This window comes from Aegilops tauschii, chromosome 3, assembly GCF_002575655.3.
Source record: "Aegilops tauschii subsp. strangulata cultivar AL8/78 chromosome 3, Aet v6.0, whole genome shotgun sequence".
NCBI lineage: Eukaryota > Viridiplantae > Streptophyta > Magnoliopsida > Poales > Poaceae > Aegilops > Aegilops tauschii.
Genome location: NC_053037.3, coordinates 622,375,952 through 622,381,891, shown reverse-complemented (window position 1 = coordinate 622,381,891; position 5,940 = coordinate 622,375,952). Strand labels below are relative to the sequence as shown.

The window sequence follows — 5,940 nt, the reverse complement described above, 5'->3', positions numbered from 1 at the left end:
TACTCATAGAAAGTTAGTATGCATTGAGATAAGGCATAATCAGTAACTGGTTGTTCAATCCGTAACTACTTGCTGATACAGAAAAGTATCACCAAGCAGACAGGTTAAGGGACATGTTAGTCTATGGGCAAAAGGCCCATATACCAAACCGAAATAGAAGATCTGAGATCAAATACTTGATGTGTAAAATTTTGCTAACGAACCAAAGAAAATCTGATCCATCTCTTTATTTATTACTGTAAAACAAAGCAACACAGTAGTAGGATGATACAAATCCACACACATGCATGACGGAATGCGCCGTTTGTCTCTGCTCTGCCTCCCTCCTCTCAAACCATCCACCGTGACCTGAACTTGAGAGAGTATAGTCAGCGGTGAAAAAGGTCTGAACTTGAAACAACTAATGTCAGCAAGACCCCAAGGCTTGAAGCTTTGCATATAATAAAAAACCAATTCCCAACTATTTTTGCCCAATCATCCCAAACAAGCACCATGTATTTTAAAGAGAAATTCAGTCCAAGCAGCTTCATTAATCCTTCAGGTGCATAATCAATCACTGTAGTGTTCTAGCCTTAAGAAACTGAAGAAGAAACAATCAAAAACAAAAGGAAAATCATGTGTAGCAGCAGCAAAAGCAAAACTAATCACATTCTGTCATTCTGATCTATCATCTTTTAAATCAAACTACACAAGAATAAAATTATCTAACAGAACATGAACACCATGTATCCTATTCAGAGACATCTTCACTGCATATATATGCTAGATAATCAAAAATCTGAAAGCATCTTAGAGGAAGCCCTCACTAAGAACCTTGGCAGACGTTCATGAAGCTGCGCCTACATTAGCTACATGACCGACAATTACTCAAACCTGTCGTAGTAAACAAATAACACAGTTGAACAACAGATAAATAGGAAGAGACATACATGAATTGCAGTCAGATTTACATGCCTGCTGCTCCTCGACACTGCAACCCTTCCTCGAGGGCCGACACGATTTGGTCTGCTTGTTTTGTTTACTCCGGCTATTCATTGTTGGTGCTGGATTTTTATTGTCTGCATTGCTGCATTAGATGAATATTTGCCACCGTAAATATTTCAAGGGAAAAAGTGATTTGTGAGATTATTTTTTCTATAGGATGTGAGAAGCAATACTTACTCTTGCTTTTGTCTTTTGGGCGGAGCACAGTCCTATTCCTTTTTTTTTTGCGGGAAACGTTCCTATTCCTTTGAGCTGCATTCCAAAATATTGTACATACGTACTGCTAATGTATGAGTGGATATAGAAGAATAGATAAAAAATCAACAAAAACAATACAGAGAACTAACAAAAATTGCAGGAAAACTAATTATGCCTGCCTTCTTTTAGATAATATAAGATAGTTTAGGGGCTAAACCAACTAATCAATAAAAAGGAGAGCATGTATGTAGTTCATCTAGTTATTATGAAACATGTGCTTTATAAGCATATGAGTGTTGTGATATCTGTCAGATTTTTCGGATTAGAAGGCAGTGTTACATAGCAATGAAGCAAAATTTAATTCAGATTTCAATCAAGGAAACAAAAAATCTGAATTATTAATTCAGATTTGAATTAAGCAAAAAAAAAAAACAGAATTAGCCACCAAGGGGAACTTGGGAAGAGTATGTACCAGGAGTCAAAAATCAGAGGCGTATGCGTATGCAATGACGTGATGGACGAAGATGACTACTTGAGCTTCTCCAGATCACAACACCTGAAAAAGTGATGCAAGCAGCAACATGAAATAATTAGAATGCAATGTTAGATATCTAATCAAGGAAAAATAAATTCAGATTCGAATTAAGCAAACAAAATTTCAGAATTAGCAATGGAGTGGAACTTGGAAAGAATATGTACCAGTAGGAGGGAAAAATTGAAGGAGTATGCGTACGCAGTGACGGGGCCGACGAAGATGACTACTTTAGCGTCGTCCAGCCCGCTCCACCTGAAATTAGAAATATTTAGAAAACCCAACTCCTTCTAAATATTTACAGGAGTTTCTTCCCAACTCCAATCAGGCTACTTATGGTTATCAATATTCAATAGTCAGAACACATAACTAAGAGTCTAAATACCGAGGTACAAATTCAACAAAAAAAAAGCACCCACAAAATGGGACATAAAGGAACATAGGCAGAAATCCAGCATCGAAATCTTCATGCTTGATACAAGGAAGATTATCAAACGTATGCAGACACTAAAATGCAAGCAAGATTACCCTTGCAGCAGCCTCTCGGTCAGGTGCGAAGTATCCAGCTCCTCCATTATCCGCGAACGTAGGTAGTGCATAGCAAATGGCAGCGTGGTTGTATCCGAGATCCTCTGCATCACAGAACTACTGTAGTTTGCTAGCGCTAAGACGATATTGCTATAAGCAGCACATCACAGGATACCCTGCATCACCCACCAATACATACACAAGAAAAACAAATCTGGTGGTGGTTTGGGTTTGTGTGCTCACTGATTCTTGATGATCTCGTCGGTGGCGCGCTCCTCCTCGGCGCTGCTCCACCCGGACGAGCTGCTTCTGATGCGCGTCGTAGAAGCGGTAGGCCGCGTAGCCGGCGCCGGCGACGCCCAGCGAGACGAGCATCTTCCACCGGTGCCGCGCCCAGAAGCCCTTCCCGAGGGCGGAGCCTAGCTGGAACGGGAGGTGGGAGGCGACGCGGGCGAAACCCTATCCGCTTGCCCCTGACCTTGGGGTGGGAGAGGAACTTGACGGCGGAGCCCCTGACCTTGGGGTGGGGAGGACCGGGCGGCCGGGCGAGGGCCTCACCTCGAACGGGACGGAGATGGTGGGGGCGGAAGGGCTTGTCGCCGCCGGGGCGAGGGTCGGAGCGGGGGAGGCGGCGGGGGCGCGGGGGCGGCGGCGACGCAGTACGGGTCGGGGTGGGCGGGTCGGGTGAGAGAGATGGGGAAGATAGAAGAATTTTTAGTGGGGGGAAGGGTTAGCAATGGCGCACGGGGTGACTGGTGTGCCATTACTAGTTAAGGCTAGTAATGGCGCACTGTGCCACGGTGCGCCATTAGTATTTTTGGAAAAAAGAAAAAAAATAATTTTGTTAGTAGTGGCGCATCATGTTTGTGGTGCACCATTAGTGTCTATCACACTAATGGCGCACCAGCACACGGTGCGCCATTAGTATTTTTGGAAAAAAGAAAAAATAATAATTTTGTTAGTAGTGGCGCACCAGCACACGGTGCGCCATTAGTGTGCATATTGTCTATAGCCCTTTTCCTAGTAGTGCAACCTTTTTTTAGGAAAGCCTCAAATCTGTGGAAAACAGCATACAACCCATTTGCCATTATTTCTAATAATTTACAGCCCATTTGCTAATTATTAAGGTTTTTTTGAGCCCATATTCTTTTTATTAGCATTACAACCCATATTGTGGCCACGGTTAAAAAATTATACGAAATTTTGCATATTTCGATGCGATCCGAACTGTTTTTAATTCCGAAATTTCGACTCACATTCAAACTGATTTTAAAAATAAATGTATATCAATATAAAATCCAACAAATTCTCCACGCATAAAAATTAATGTAATTTAAAATCTCGAAATGAAAAAAAAAGATATTTGAAACTAATTGCCGGTTTGATGTGTTTTAAAAATGTACAGCCCATTTCTCATTACTGATGGGCCATTTTCTCGGCCAGCCGAATGAAAGCTCTCCTCGTCTTGAAAGATTTGCAGCCTAACAGGCCTGACAAAGCGACGTACTTGGCAAATCACAAAAAAACTGGGCTGTGGCCATGGACCCAGCTGTCAGCCTCTCCACGTATAGTACTCTTCCGACGGAAGTCGTCCCTTGACCACGTTGAGCACGCCGCGCGGAGAGCACCATGGCGGTGGACGATGGCGAGGCCTAGGAAGGGGACGACGCGGAGCCGGGGAAGACGTGGCAGTGGAAGCCCGCGCGGAGAGGAGTACGAGGGTTCACTGGTTCGGCTGCGGTGTGAGGCTGCCGTCGCCGCAGGGCCTGGCCATCGGTGGGAATAGTATGGGGCGGTGAGGCCTCCGCGGCAGCACAGCCGGCCACGGGAGGCAGGAGCATGCGGCACGACCGGCGCTGCTTTGGGCGGCTGGAGCAAGAAGACCAGAGGTTGAAGAAGCACTACGGCCGTTGGATGGACATCGTACGGTCACTGGAGCTAGAATCGTTCATATTGACTAAGTTGACAAAACCCTCCATCCCCGTCAACTTAGTAGGCCCACAAGTCAGCCTCCCACCATGGTGGGTCCCAGCTAGCAGGGGGAGTATTCATTTTTCTGTGCGTAATAAGGAGGCACTTCTGGTGGGTCCGAGCTGACAGCGGGGGGAACTTTTTTTCGCGAAATGCAGTGGTCCGTCCGGTGGGTCCCAGCAGTGAGGGGCAAACGTTTTTTTCGCGAAATACGGTGGCCCGTCCGGTGGGTCCCAGCAGTCAGGGGGGAAACGTTTTTTCCGCGAAATACTGGTGGCCCGTCCGGTGGGTCCCTGCTGTCAGGTGGAGGAATAATTATTTTGCGCGTAATAAGGAGGCACTTCCTTGCGGCTGTCGTGGACCCAGCTGTCAGCCTCTCCACGTACAGTACTCTTCCGATGGAAGTCGGTCGTTGACCACATTAACCACGCTGCGCCAAGAGCACCACGGCGGTGGACGACGGCGAGGCCTAGGAAGGGGACGACGCGGAGCCGGGGAAGACGCGGCAGTGGATGCCCACGCGGAGAGGAGTACGAGGGTTCACTGGTTCAGCTGCGATGTGAGGCTGCCGTCGCCGCAGAATAAGAGGGGGAGTGGGTGAGTGGAGGGATGGCCTGGCCAGCGGTGGGAGTAGTATGGGGACGGTGAGGCCTCCACGGCAGCACAGCCGGCCACGGGAGGCAGGAGCATGCGGTACGACCGGCGCTGCTTTGGGCGGATGGGCCAAGAAGACCAGAGGTTGAAGAAGCACTACGGCCGTTGGATGGACATCGTTGACCACGCCGCGCCGAGAGCACCAGGGCGGTGGACGACGACGAGGCCTACGAAGGGAACGACACGGAGCCGGGGAAGACACTGTAGTGGCTGCCCACGCGGTGGAGAGTACGGGGGTTGACTGGTTCGGCTGCCGTCGCCAGAAAATAACAGGAGGTGTGGGTGAGTAGAGGGATAGACAGGCCAGGGATGCGAGTATGATGGGGCCGTGAGGCCTGCCCGGCAGCACTGCTGGCCACGGGAGGCGGGAGCAGGCGGTTCCGACGGCGCTGGTTTGGGCGGCTGGGGCAGGAAGCTCAGAGACTGAAGAAGCACGATTGCCGTTAGATTGACATCTAACGGTCTGACGCTGGTAGAGTCGATTGTTGACTAAGTTTCTTTTTTGAGAAACCTTGTGTACGCATGCACTTAGTAGGCCCACAAGTCAGCCTCCAAATCTGTGGCAGACAACATAAAGCCCATTTGCTAATTTTTATAATTTGCAGCCCATTTACTAATTCTTAAGTAATTTATTACCGCCCATTTTCTGCCCAGGACCACGGTCAAAAAGTTCAACCTTATTTTGCATATTTCGGTGGAGTCCGAACTGTTGTAATCCCGAAATGATAAACATTTTTTAAGAACTTATTGATTTGCCAAAAAAATCGTTTTGTTTTTGTAAGCAAATAAGACGTGGGACAATTGAGTTGGTTTAAGGGAAAACCAGTGGTAAAAAAAATTAGCGCTGGGTGAAAAAAAAGAAAAATAAGGATGTAAATATGAAAAGGGAATTTTATGTGTTTTCAATACAATGATACGTGTATATGAACTAGTAAAACTATAGGTATAGATTAAAAAACGGATGTAGGACATGCGTTTCAAGAGGAAAATAGAACTGGGCTGTGTGTTTGATTCAGTGAAAAAAACTGCCTGCGGATGTTGTAAGACAAAATATAACTAACGCTGGCGGGCCA

The 5,940-nt window shown here is 46.8% G+C and overlaps 1 long non-coding RNA gene across 1 annotated transcript; it reads right to left on the bottom strand.

Moving 5' to 3' along the window:
• Positions 1 to 204: 204 nt before the first annotated feature.
• On the bottom strand, positions 205 to 2,510 carry LOC109747052 (uncharacterized). The gene is made up of 6 exons (XR_006671311.2): positions 2,243 to 2,510; positions 1,882 to 1,969; positions 1,655 to 1,738; positions 1,162 to 1,236; positions 930 to 1,066; positions 205 to 348 (listed from the first exon to the last, which is right to left on the bottom strand). It is a non-coding gene; the product is annotated as an uncharacterized lncRNA (long non-coding RNA).
• Positions 2,511 to 5,940: the final 3,430 nt, after the last annotated feature.